This window comes from Stenella coeruleoalba (genome assembly GCF_951394435.1).
Source record: "Stenella coeruleoalba genome assembly, chromosome: 6".
Taxonomy (NCBI): domain Eukaryota; kingdom Metazoa; phylum Chordata; class Mammalia; order Artiodactyla; family Delphinidae; genus Stenella; species Stenella coeruleoalba.
Genome location: NC_137151.1, coordinates 1,807,035 through 1,820,782, shown reverse-complemented (window position 1 = coordinate 1,820,782; position 13,748 = coordinate 1,807,035). Strand labels below are relative to the sequence as shown.

Here is a 13,748-nt window from a genome sequence, read left to right as displayed (position 1 = left end):
AGCTGGGGTCTCCTGTGGACACAGGGATGAGGTCGATCCGCTGAGGGCAGGTGTCCCCCGTATCTGGCACAGGGCTGGCGTGTGAATGGGGCTCCAGAGACACGTGTGGAATGGATGGAATCGAGTTGAGTTGAGTTGACACAGGGATGCCGCCCCAGGCTGGAGGGTGATGAGAGGCATGTGAGCCCCCAAACTCCCAGAGGCCTGGATCCCCCCGGGCCTGAGGCCAGGGTCCAGCCTGGCAAGGACGAGGGCAGACTCTGCATCTGTTTTTGCTACAGTCGGCAGGTTGGGGGCAGGTCCTCACAAGCGGGGCCCGCAGGGGACTGAGGGCAAGCAGGGAAAGTGGGGGAACCACCTCTCCAGACCCTGAGCTGGTGTCTCGGGCCAGCTGACTGCCCTCGCCCCCGTGGTGAGAACCAAGTGTCCTTGCTCTCCCAGGACAGTCCGGAGTCACTCACCCTCCCGCCACACACACCCCAGCTGAAACGGTTGCAGATCAGCTCCTGCAGCCCCACCAGCTCCTAGGGCTTCAGGCAAGGGCGGGTCAAGGAGCTATGCACACTCAGCAGCAAGGGTCGGCAGGCGGGGAGTAGGCGAGCCATGGCCAAGACACTCTACTCTGAGCACCTCTCCTCCAGCCAGAGAACCGAGGGCTTTCGGAGCTGGGGGAGGGCTCTGAGCTTTGCACCCTACTAAACCCGGGTGTGAATTCCAACTCTTCTCTTGACTTGCTGCTCAACGTGGGGCAAGTCACTTCACCTCTCTGAACCTCAGTTTTCTTATGACAACATGGAACTAGCCCTATACCTCTAAAGGCTATAAGGATGATTAAATCAGAGAAGGTCTAGGAAAAGCCTGGCACAGAAAAGAGGCTGGAAATCCCTCTCTGGTCCTTCTTGCCTTCTGATCTCTGTGCATTGGAAGGGACGGGACAAAGGTGGGTACATGGGAGCCGGGAACCCAAGAGGAGCCTTAAGTTGGTCAGCAAGTAAAACCGGTGGGCAGGGTCCTGGGAGTTTGCTGAGAGGGTCCTCCCCTCTTCTGGTCTCTCTTAAAACCTGACTTCCAGTATACAGAATGGATAAACACAAGGTCCTACTGTAGAGCACAGGGAACTATTGATATATTCAATACCCTGTGATAAACCTTAATGGAAAAGAAGATGCAAAAGAATGCGTATATATGTATAACTGACTTTGCTGTACAGCAGGAATTAACACAGCGTTGTAAATCAACTAGACTTCAGTAAAATAAATAAAACACAAACAAACAAACAAACCCTGGCTTCCAGGATCAGCTTTCAGGATCTACTTTCTAAGAAGAGCACCAATCCTCCAGCCAAAGGCCAGAGATGGGAAGTGATGAAAGAAAAACTAAGAAGAAATTCAGGTTCATTTCCTGGGAATAAGACAGTGATTGTGAATAAATGAATGAGTGAATAGAGAAACTGAATAAATGAGTGAAGTTAAGAAGAGTTAAAAAAAAAACTGCTGACACGTAAAAGTGTGTGTATGTGTGCTGGGTATGTTATTTCACTTGAGCCTCACAGAAGGTTCTGTGAAGTAGGTACTATTGTCATCTCCACTGTACACTTGCAGAAACTGAGGACACAAAGGTGAAGTGATCTGCCCAAGGGCAACCAATCTGTAAGTGCTGGGCCCAGGGACTGCAAACGCAGACTGCTGGCTCCTGAAGGCTGGACCCCTTGAGGAGCATGAATTGAATAGATAGATGGGTGAATGGGTGGATGGGTGGATGGATGGATGGATGGATGGGGTGGATGGATGAATGGATGGATGGATGGATGGATGGATGGATGGATGGATGGGTGGATGGATGGATGAATGGATAGTTGGATGGATGGATGGATGGATGGATGAATGAATGGATGGTTGGATGGATGGATGGATGGATGGATGGATGGGTGGATGGATGGATGGATGGGTGGATGGATGGATGGATGGATGGGTGGATAGATGGATGAATGGATAGTTGGATGGATGGATGGATGGATGGATGGGTGGGTGGATGGATGGATGGTGTGGATGGATGAATGGATGGATGGATGGGTGAATGGATAGATGGGTGGATGGGGTGGATGGATGGATGGAGCAGATGGATGGATATGTGGGTGGGTGGATGGATGGATGGATGGGTGGATCGATGGATGGATGGATGGATGGATGGATGGGGTGGATGGATGGATGGATGGGTGGATGGATGGATGGATGGGCAGATGGATAGATGGATGCAGAATGAAGAAAATAACAAATGGGTAGGTATGGGTGGCTGCAGAAAATGGGCTGATGCCTGAGGCTAATCGCTCATTTGTTGCCGGCGTCTGCCAGGAGGGCAGGGGTCGGGAGTTTGAATGATGATGATAGGTGCCGGGAAAACCATCCTCACTCCACCCCACCCCCCGCCCTTTAGGCCTCCTGCTGCTCCTAAAATCCCACAATTCCCAGTTCATTCCTTCAGGGGAAACACTACCCTTATCCAACCCACTTTTAAGCCTCAAATCCCGTGGGAAGGGCCTCTCTGCCATCTGAGCAGCCTGTGGCAGTAACTGCATCAGTTGCCCCCACCCGCCCAGGGAGAGGGCAGTGCTGAGAAGGGGGTGTCGAGGGCCCCCCCCCCGAGCCGGGAGGGTGTGGGCATATCCCCTCCCCAGCTCCAAGGAAGGCTGCCATCTCTAGGCTGGCCACACGACTCCCTCCCAAGCAGCGGGTCCCCTCCTCCTGGTTGACAGCAGGGAACGGATATAGCCGGCCCTGCTGGGAACCAACCGGGTTGCGGCCCCTCCCCCTGCTCTCAGCTTTTCTGCTGCCAGAGACGGGGTGCCACACTGCGTTATCACAGCAGGAGCCACATGGAAGCTTACCCCTGCTTGGCATCCACTTGGGGCCAGAATGCTTTCCCACCCTGCCTCGTGGGAAAATCCTCCAGGCCAGCCCTGAAAGTGGCTTCCAGCTCTCCCTGAAGGGCACCCCCTAGTCCCTGGGGCCCAGTTTCCCCACCTATCAAATAAGGAACATAGCCAGCCCCATCCATCCGAGTAATCAGTACTTGTTTTTAATGGGAAAAAGGAAACCCAAACTTCACCTAAATTGCTGGTCGTTATTCTAATCACTCTTACTAGTAAAACGAGCTTGATTTTCATAAAACCTTAGGAAGGAGGTCACATTTTCCTTCTTCTGTTTTACAGGTGAGGCAGCGCGGGCACAAAAGGATCAGAGCCTTGACGTGGGAGGGCAGCCTCTTTCTGCACTGGCAGCCTGGCCACCCTCTTGAAGTCCTCCTGCAGGGCCATCTGGGCCCCCTTCACTCTCGCTCTTCTCCCCGTGCCCTTCCTGCCCAGCAGCACCAAAGTCTACTTCTCCCTGACCTCTGGCAAGACCCTCCACTTCCTGCCCCTACATCCCTGCCCAGTGGAGGCTCACTCACTGAGCCCCAGCCTCTGAGGAGGGGTCGGCACACCCCCTCCTTCTGCTGCTGCCACCATCTTCCCTTGGAGATGCTGGGGGATTGGCGCTGTGATCAGGAAAGAGGGTGGATCCAGGTACGGCTAAGTGCCCAAGGAACAGGGCCGAGAGTGAGCGATCCCATAAGAGCACGTAGCTGTATCTCTATACAGGGAGCCAGCTGCTCCGGGGGGCGGGGGTTGGAAATGTCCAGAGCTGCCTCCACAGTGGGAAGTTGTGAAGACGTGCCCGTGCATTGGCCCTAGAAGCTCAAAGGAGCATGGTTTCCCTCCAGAAGAAACGCCAAGTTTCATTTAATCGTCGTGGAGTTCAGTGTCAAAGGAGACTGCATGTGATTTGATGTTTTTATTTCTTGAAGTCTTGCTTTAAATTGTATTCCTTTCTTGTTTGTGTGTCTCAGGGTGATTAGTAATAAATTATGCAGTTATTTTAACTGTGTTGTAAAAAATTCTTTTTTCGTTGTTTTAATATTGTGTCTTGTGAACATTGTTGAAAGTCTGATGTTTCTGTTGATGATGGTTGGGGGACATAGAACCCCGGGCCTCTGCAGGCAAATTCAGGAACCACCTTTCCTGGGTGCAGGCCCAATGCTCAGCAGGAAACGCCAGGCCTAAAAATCCAGGCTTGCAAATCCAGATCTGCACAGAGCTGCAGGGAATAAAGAGAAACTAAAACTAAGAAACTAAAAGAGGCACCAGGGGGCCTGGGAGTCCTGGAAGGAAGGAGGGAGAGAGGAAGCCGCTGAGACTGTGCTGAAAGGGACAGGGCTTGGGGAGGCTTTCCGGGGGCAGGTAGGCTTTGCATGGCCAGCTTGGAGTGAGACAGCCTGGGACCTGGGACCTGGGACCCGGGACCCTTTGCTGCAGTGCCTACACCTGGACAAACGTCTCCTGGAGCAACAGATACAAAGAAACTATAAGGGACTAAAAATAAACGTGTGCATGTGCAGTCAGAGCAAATTCTGGACAAGAAGATACAAAAAGACCAAAAACCCAACTGCCACTTCTGAGGAGCCAGGGGGAAAAGCAGGGTACTGCGCATGCCCCCTGCACGCACCAACAAAGGGGCGGGCAGAGCACCTAAGCCACCCACCCCTGGCCTGTCCCCTGGACACACCCCTAGCTTCACCCCATATAAGAAACAAGCTCGCCCCCACCCCCTCAGGGAGCGAGCTAGCAAGGGAAACCATTGTTCGTTCTCGCTCCCCCCTGCTGCAGCAGGGCCCCAATAAAGCCTTGCCTGAATTTCTTGTCTGGCCTCTAGTCAATTTCTATTGATTAAGGAGGTCAAGAACCCTGGTCGGTAGCAGGAGGAGAGGCATCCCACATGCCGGGGACACAGGAGGGAAGATGTGAGGGTCAGACTGCGCTCAGTGGAGGAACATTCAGAGTCCACCCAGGCCAGGAGATCAGGCACATCCCAGGGGATGCTGAGCTTGTTGGGACACACAAAGCACAGGCCGTAAAAAAAGAATGACCAATTTAACTTCATTGCAATGAAAAATTTGTCTGTCAAAAAAACGACAGTTTTAAAAGTGAGCAGATAAGCCACAAACTAAGAGAGATGTGTAATGCCCATGTCGGCCAAAGGATTGGTATCTAAGTACTCTCAAGAATGCTTACAGGGCTTCCCTGGTGGCGCAGTGGTTAAGAATCCGCCTGCCAATGCAGGGGACACAGGTTTGAGCCCTGGTCCGGGAAGATCCCACGTGCCACAGAGCAACTGAGCACGCGAGCCACAACTACTGAGCCCATGTGCCACAACTACTGAAGCCTGTGCACCTAGAGCCCGTGCTCCACAGCAACAGGAGCCACTGTAGTGAGAAGCCCGCGCACCGCAACAAAGAGCAGCCCCCGCTCACCACAACTAGAGAAAGCCCACGCGCAGCAACAAAGACCCAATGCAGCCAAAAATAAAGAAAGAAACAGAATACTTACAAATACATTGGAGGAAAACAGACTACCCCAGAGAAAAATGTGCAAGTGATAGGAAAGAGCAATTTGGAGAAAAGAAAACCTGAATGGCCAATAAACATATGAAAAGGCATTCAATTTCATTACTAATCATGCTATACTGTGATTACAATTAAATCAATCAATTAAAACTATAGTAAGATACCATTTCTCAAAAAAGAAAAAGTCTGACACTAGTAAGTGTTGGTGAGGATGTAGAGAACCAGGAACCCACACCTTGCTGTGTCTCACCTCTGAGGGCAATCTGGCAACGCCCAGTGCAGTTTGTTGAAGATGCCCAGGCCCCCAGCACAGTAGCTCTGCCCCTGAGTACAAGAGGTGGTTTCTAAGAATGGCTGAAAATTGCTTGACACGCCTACCCAAAGGTGGGGTCTAGGCTCTGTCCCCTGGAATCCGGGTGGGTCTGGGGCTACTGCAGTCAATGACTTCAGTGGAAGTGAGGCTGGGTGACATAAGAGGCCACAGGGCTTCTGCCTTGCTGGCCAGGACACTCACTCCTGGAGACCTGGGCCACCAGATAAGAAGTCTGAGGACCTCCTAAGACCTCCACGCTGGAGAAACCAGAGAGAGACGCTCAGTCTTCCAGCCGTTCCCACCAAACCACTGTCCAGGTCAACGCAGAGGGATCCCATCGGGTGACCCCAGTCAGTGCCATGTTAACCGGAAGCCCGTCCCAGCTGAGCCCTGCCCCGAATTCCTGACGCACAGCCTCACGAGGTCTGATGAAATGGCTGCTGTTACAAAGCTGCTACGTTTGGGGGTAGTTTGTTTTGCAGCCACAGGTAACTGGAACCATATCCAATGGAAATCTATGCACGTGTGCACCAAAGGATATGCACAAGCATGTTCAGGATATCACAGTTTGTAAAAGCAAACCGTTGGAAACAATCTGAATCTTTATAAGAAAAAAATAGATTTTCCAAATCATGGTCTATTCGTCCAATGGCATGAATACCCTTCAGCAGTGGGGAGGGTGCGCTGGAGCCACGTGTGTCGACGTGGACCCTCTCAAAACAGCACTGGGCGCAAAAGCAAGTTGCAGAAGGATGTGGACAGCTTGGTAGCATTTATATAAAGCTTGAGGTTATGCAAAACAGTACAATATTTTGTTGACGGATACTTATCTCTAGAGCAAAAATACAACCACATGCAAGGGCATGAAAAGCAACAAATTCATTATGGGAGAGATGGGATGGGGAGGGGTCCACAGGGAGCTTCCAGATTCCCTGTGGTCTTGTTTCTTTAAAGAAAATCTGAAATAAATAGGAAAATATGTTCACCTCTGACAGAGCTGAGGAGTGGGTCCCGCAGGCGCAGTCTATAGGAACTGTTGAGATCTTGGCACCAGGCTGTGCCCCCTCACCCCTGGGCTGGGCTGGCTTTAACCCTTTAATTGCCAGGTGGCAGAGGTGTCTGGGGGAGGGCCCCCTGGTGGAGGGCGCAGATCGTCTGAGGGCTCAGGAGAGCCGCTCATTTCCCAGCCTGTCTGAACACATGGAGAGTTTAGTGCCTTAACAACCGGACCATCCCAGCTGAATACAAGCCTGGGGTCCACGGGTGTTAATTACATGCATGACATGGTTCTCGACTTTTCTGCCTGTTTGAGATGCTTCCTACTTCTGGTGAAAGGCAGGAAGGGTGCTGACTGTAACGAGAGGAGAGGAGAGGGGAGACAGAGCCCCCGGCCACGGTGGGAGGGGGAACGTGACCGGAGGTAGCCGTCTTCCTTCCTGACCAGCCCCAGCCCCCAGCCCCGGCCCCTTACGGCCACACGCCTGCACAGGACTTCACTTCTTTCATCTGTTTCTCAAATGCCAGGCCCCTCCTGAGTGGCCAACCCCGGGGACACAAGAAGGAAGGAAGAATGTCCCTGTTCTCAATCGCTCCCAGTGCAGCTGGGGGACACACCTGTGGGTGGAGTACTGGGTCCGGGAATAGGGACACCTGGACAGACCGACAAAGAGCCCGTAGGGGGAACTGGGTGAAGACGGGGCAGAGGCTCAGTAGCCCACGGAAGGGCGTCGACAAGAGGCCTGTCCAGGACACCTGCCTTCTTAAAGATGCCCAAGCGGGCAGCCATGGATTCTGGTTGGTCAGCCAGGGACCCGCAAGTCATTTCTCCTGCTTCTGAATGCCAGGGGGCCCTGGATGTCCCCCAGGGGACTGGGCGCAGTGCGTAGCTCTGCTCTGAGGCAAGTGGGGAGGTCACCTTGGGGAGGGCGCTGCTTACGGCTGACACAGTGGTACAAGATGCCTGCTACCTGCCTGAGCCACACCTGGCAGGGTGCAGGCCGGGAGGGAGGAGTCCAGCTCCGTGCAGCCCGGGAGCTGTGGTCACCACTCAGCGGCCACCGAATGCTCATGATGTCAAGGCCTAGAGGTCTGGAAAGGCCTTTGGGGTCACCCGATCATCTCTGCTCAGCCCTGCAGTAGGGTCTGCAGCGCCGCAGCAGTGGGCTGTGAGCACAGACCTCTCCACATTGGCCCAGCCTCAAACCAGGAGGCTGGCTCCCCTGAGGGCAGCGGGGTCCTCACCTGGAGCTTGGAGAGTGTCAGACAGAGGAGGAGACAGAGGCGGAGGAAGCTGCATTTCCTCCCTCCCGGCCCTGGATATCCTGGATTTGGTCCAGATGAATTCACAGATGCATTTCTGTCCCCATCAGACCTCGTCACTTCTAACCCCCCATGCGCACGTGTGTGCGTGCACGCGCACGCACACACACACACACACACACACACACACACACACACACACACCCTGGCCTCCCTGCTTCCTTGCTGAGTCCTGGCCGGTCAGGCTCCTGGACTGTCTTCTTATTTCATTTTGTTTTTCAGCATTCTTGTTCTTCAGGGGCGGAGACCTGAGTTTAATTGTAATCCCCGGTAAAACACATAGAGATTCTGTCTTGCTTTGTTTTATCTTTTTTTCCCTTTTATCCTTTGCCCCTCTTGTCTCCCTCTTGCACCCTACAGGCTCTGACCTCTGTACGTTTTATGTACAGCCTTGAATATGCCTGAAACGTAAAACGTGTAGTGAAATTTTATGTGTACTTACGTGTTGTCAATAGACACAAACGGTATAATGCAGCGGCTCTCAAAGTACGGTCCAGGGATGCAGGAGGTTGACATTGTTTTCATGATTATACTATGATGTTCTTGGCCTTTTTCATCTCGTTCTCACCTGAATGTCCAATGGAGTTTTTCAGAGCCTACAGGATGTGTTATATCACGACAGAATGAATCCAGAATCCAGCTGTCTTTCATTCAGCCAGATGTTCAAAAGATTTGCAGAAATGTTAAACGATGCTGCTTCTCACTGTATTTTTTATTTTGGAAAAATAAAACTTTTTAAATAAAATATGTTACATATGTTGACATGTAATAGATTTGTTTTTTAACGAATTCATAAATTGTTTTAAATGTTTAGTTTCTAATATGATAAATACAGATAGATGGATGCACAGAAACAAAAGCTCTTTGGGGTCTTCAGTAATTTTTAAGAGTATCTGAGATGAAAGTTTGAGAATCTCTGGTATAGTGTGATCAATTTTCTTCTCTTTCTGCTCTTTTGTGCTCGGCATACGACTCAAGGCCCCTCCCTGTGCTATAAATACAACTCTTTCATTGCTCCAAAGGCTGCGTCCATTTGCATGGTACCCACCCCCTCAGAATGCACACCTGGGTCACTGGCGACTTCTAGCTATTGTAACCAATGCCTCTGTGAGTCATCGCTCGTGGCCCTGTTTGAAGAATTTTCTCGGATGCATAACCAGGAGTGGAGTTCTGGGCCAAAAAAGCATGTGCATATTTAATTAAAACAAAGAATATTTTCCAGACTGGTTATACCTGTTCACATCCTACACTCAGCGGTGCAGAGTCCTCATCTCCCCACACACCTGTTAACACCTGGCATCCGTTCCTCACGCTTCTAATCTGCCATTCTGATGGGCATGAATGACGACACCTTGTGTTGATTTGCATCTCACTCTTTATTGGTGAGCTGGAACATCTCTTCACATCTGCTTTAGTCACTTGGGAATCCTCTACTGAGGACTGCCTATTCAAAGCCATTGCCCATTGTTCTGTTGGGTTTTCTGTCTTTATCCTGTTGATCTAGAATTCTTTGAATGGTCTCCATCAGTGCCGCTCAAGGTGGGGACCAGCTGCCTATCTGCCACACACACTCAATTTTGTTTTCTTTCCAAAATGGACCTTACCATAAATGGACGTTTATTTTTCTATATAAGCTTTATAATGAATGTGTTGATTTCTTTGAGAAATCTAGCAACAGTTTTTATTGAGATTTTGCTATGTGTCGTTCCATTTGTGAATATATAACGTTTCTTGATTTTTCAAATTAAAAAAAATTTCCTGGGCTTCCCTGGTGGTGCAGTGGTTGGGAGTCCGCCTGCCGATGCAGGGGACGCGGGTTCATGTCCCAGTCCGGGAGGACCCCGCATGCCGCGGAGCGGCTGGGCCCGTGGGCCATGGCCGCTGGGCCTGCGCGTCTGGAGCCTGTGCTCCGCAACGGGAGAGGCCGCAGCAGTGAGAGGCCCGTGTACAGCAAAAAAAAAAAAAAATTTCCTTTAGTAGAGAGGCTATTCTCTTCAAGAAAGTCTCATTCATTTTTTGTTAGGGTAAGTCCAGATAGTTCATGGTTCCTATGATACTGTGAATAGTTGCGTATTTTGATTCTGTGTTGGTCATATCTTCCACAAATGATTGTCTTGTCTGTTCCCTCTTAACCCTTATATTTCACATGCCTTTCCTTGTCTTATAGCTTTGGCCTGTAATACTATGTTAATAATAATTTTTTTAAAAAAACAGTACTGATAGTATGAGTAGAATTGCCTTGCTCTAAATCTTAACGAAAATGAGCCTAAAATTTCTGCATTAATTATGGTTTTGCTGTAGGTTTTGGTACACAGCCTTTATCGAGTTAAGGAAATTTCCTTCTATTCTTGGTTTTCTAAGAGGCTTTTAATCAGAAATAGATGTCAGCATTTCTTGAGTGCTATGGAAATAATGAAATGATTTTATTCTTTCATTCATGACTGGGAAGAATTGCATCATTAGATTTTTCTGATACTTAATCATCCTTGCATTCCAGAATAAACCCTATGTCCACGACTCATAAATGAAATAAACCTATAATTTCCTGTACTGTCCCAAACATGTTTCAGAATCCAGGTTATATTAACCAGGCTTGTTGAATGGATTGGCATCTTTCCTGTTTTGTCTAATTCTGGAACAGACTTTGTAAGAGAACACTTAACCTATTCCTTGAAATTTTAACAAAACTCACCTGCAAGACTGAATAGCCCTAGACTTTTTTGGTAAAAAGATCAGCGATTATCATTTCAATTTTTTAAATAACTATTGACCCATTCAAGCTTTTTACTTCTTCTTGACTTTATTCATTTCTTTGTGTTTTCCAGGAATTTATTCATTTTGCTCAGGTTTATCAATTTACTATCATATGGTTATTCTTATTACTATATTCATAGAATATCATTTTTGTAGTTATTATTATTTTTTATTCTACATTGTATTTGCATGCTTGTTCTATTTGCCTTGATTAGTCATATTAATTTATTCAAAGAAGCAATGTTTGGTGTTCAGTAGTCCATCCTTTTTCGCTCTCTATTTCTTTGATTTTTAAATGTTATTATTTCATCCCTCCTTTCTTCTGTTTTGCTTTACTGCTGGAGTTGAATGCTTAGCTCATTTGTTTCATTATTTCTTGTTTCTGATAAAGGTATCTAATGCTATATATTTTTCTGTGAGTACTTTTTTTAGCTATATCTTAAAATTTGGATATAGAGCATCTTTAAGGTCATCCAGGTCTAATTGTTTTATAATTCCTCCTGGTGATTTCCTCTTTGATCCAGGTGTAATTGACCAAGATGCTGTCTAGTCCCCAGACACACGGAATGTTTGCGCTGATCCTATAGTCCCTCATTTACGATTTCATTGCGTGGTAGTCAGAGAACATAGTGGGTGTGAAGTGGGTCGTGTGAAGTGCATGGAGGCTTCCTCTGAGGCCCAGCACAAGGACGATTTTTGTGACCGCTCCACGTGTGCTTGGATAACCTTGACATTCTTGTGCAACATTTACACGCCTACGGAAATCTGAGTTTATCAATGGTGTCTATCTATATCATTTTTGGCCCACTTGATCAATCAGTTTCTGAGAAGTATGTGTTGAAACTGACAACTCCAATTGTGGGTTTACTAAAGCAATCTTTCTCACACAAAAATCCAACGACTTCACTCCCAGTGCTTTTAGGAAAGAAAAAACAATGAAGAGAAAAAACGGGCAACCCTCAGCTAGGCTTGTGTTAGAGCTCTCTCTGCCTAGGCCTGACTCACCACCTGCATCATGTTCACCCCTCTCAGCAGCCCCGTCCCCGACACACACTGTGAACTCCCGGCTGTTCACAAACGTGAGGGACACCTTCCTGTCCCTGTGTTCACACCCCATGACCCCTCCCCCTGGAATTCTCCACCGAGGCTTATCTAGCTCCTCACAAATACCCACTCACCCTTCAAGCTCTTGTTCTTCTGACCTCATGCGCCACCATGTCCCCGTGGACGCCCGGACTGCAGCCAGGCCTTGCCACCTCCAGCCCCCGCCTCGGAGCTCTGCTCAGGCGGCTCTTCCTGCTGGGAAGGCGCTTCTCCAGATGCTCCTATCTCCGCCACTCCTTCGGGATCCAGCCCCACCTCCCCTTCTCTTAAAAACAATTCCTCCCCCGCTTGGCCGGCCTTCTTCAGAAACATCCTGCCAACACTTAGTGGGCGTCCGCATGAGCTGTGCTTGTGCTTGACCCCAGATTCAGGGATGGCTGAGACCCCAGGCCCTGGAACCCAGGATGGCCAACTCCAATGCAGACGGGGTCCGGGCAGGCACTAGAAAACCGTGAGCGGCTGGCCGCGGACTGCGAGACCCCGTCCTCTCTAGAGGGCACTGCTGGGACTCGGCCCCGACCCCCCCCCAGTGTTCGGGAATGTGGGCCCCGAGTTAGCCCAGCGCCCAGTCTTTCCAGAGAAGACATACAGTTTCAAAACACTGGCAACTAATTCAAATGTTTCTGAAACACGGTGCTGGGCAAACAGCCTACGGGCCAGGTGTGGCCTGTGGCTGCCTGGCCTCCAGCCTGAAGAGAGGGCAGCTAACCCAGCCCGAGGGGAGGTTCCCAGGGAAGAAGGTACTTGAGCCGAGGGAGAGCTGGGAGCTGAGCGAGAGGAGCCAGTAGACAAGGGCAGGGAAGAATGTCCCAGGAGGAGGACGAGAGTGCAGATAACGGCCACGGTTGTCGGGTCCGCACAGCACCGCACCCCACCGGCCCAGGTGCGCCTCCCAAGGCTCCTCCCAGGCCTCTCCCACCTCCAGCCGCGGCCCCGCCCCCTCCCCAGGAATGATAAAGGGGCGGAGGAACCAGCGCCCCTGTGGGCGTGGCCTGGAGCCCCGGTAGGTAGCCGGATGCAGGTGCCCAGGTGTGAGACCTGGTGGGTGGAGATGGAGCTGCGGGGGCCGTGATGGGTGGGGACGGGCCTGCAGTTCCCAGGCACCCCCTTCACGGACCCAGGACATCTGTCCTGAGAGCAGACCAGGAGACAGGTGGACCGAGGTTCAAAGAAGGGCGTGCCCTGGACAGCACCCTCCCCAGGTGGCCCCGCTCCAGCGGGTGTGTGCCGGCTGGGTTGTTTAATGGAGCTCTCTGTTTTCCGGGGGGTGGGGAATTGTTGCAAACCTTTGTGCCAGAGTGGACAGAAGCGGGACCCCAGGTTGGCCTGGCTCAGGGCCCCAGAGGTGAGAACAGGTACAAATGGACTCTGACACTGGTGCCCCCGCTGCCAGGGCCTGGGGGTCCATGCAGACGCTCCATCAGTGTCTGGGTGGCCCTGGGGGCCTGAAAGGAGCTTCAGAGAAAAGTACAGAGCAGAGATGGCAGGAAGCTGTGTCTTGAGAGCTAAGAAAGTCTTTGCCAGAGTGACAGGGAGAAGGCCTCCCGGGCAATGGCGGCAGCTTGGTGAAAGCACAGAGGTGTGGACATCCTGGGGTATCAGCCAGTGTCGGCTGGCTCTCTGCTGGGACCACAAAGTCCAAGGGGACGGGGACAGAGGACCTCGGAGACCTCGGAGAACGTCGTGGAGACTCCATCCTGCGGGCGGTGGGGACCGCTGGCAGCTTCCAGCCTCAGAAAGGCCACCTGGGCAGTGGAGGTGTGAGGCCAGCCCGAAGCTGGAACCGTGTGATCAGTGAGGTCTGCTGGCCTCGGCGGTG

The 13,748-nt window shown here is 50.9% G+C and overlaps 1 long non-coding RNA gene across 1 annotated transcript; it reads right to left on the bottom strand.

Moving 5' to 3' along the window:
- Positions 1-3,728: 3,728 nt before the first annotated feature.
- LOC307187866 lies at positions 3,729-12,344 on the bottom strand. The gene is made up of 4 exons (XR_013828707.1): positions 12,004-12,344; positions 8,514-8,774; positions 5,690-6,711; positions 3,729-4,133 (listed from the first exon to the last, which is right to left on the bottom strand). It is a non-coding gene; the product is annotated as an uncharacterized lncRNA (long non-coding RNA).
- Positions 12,345-13,748: the final 1,404 nt, after the last annotated feature.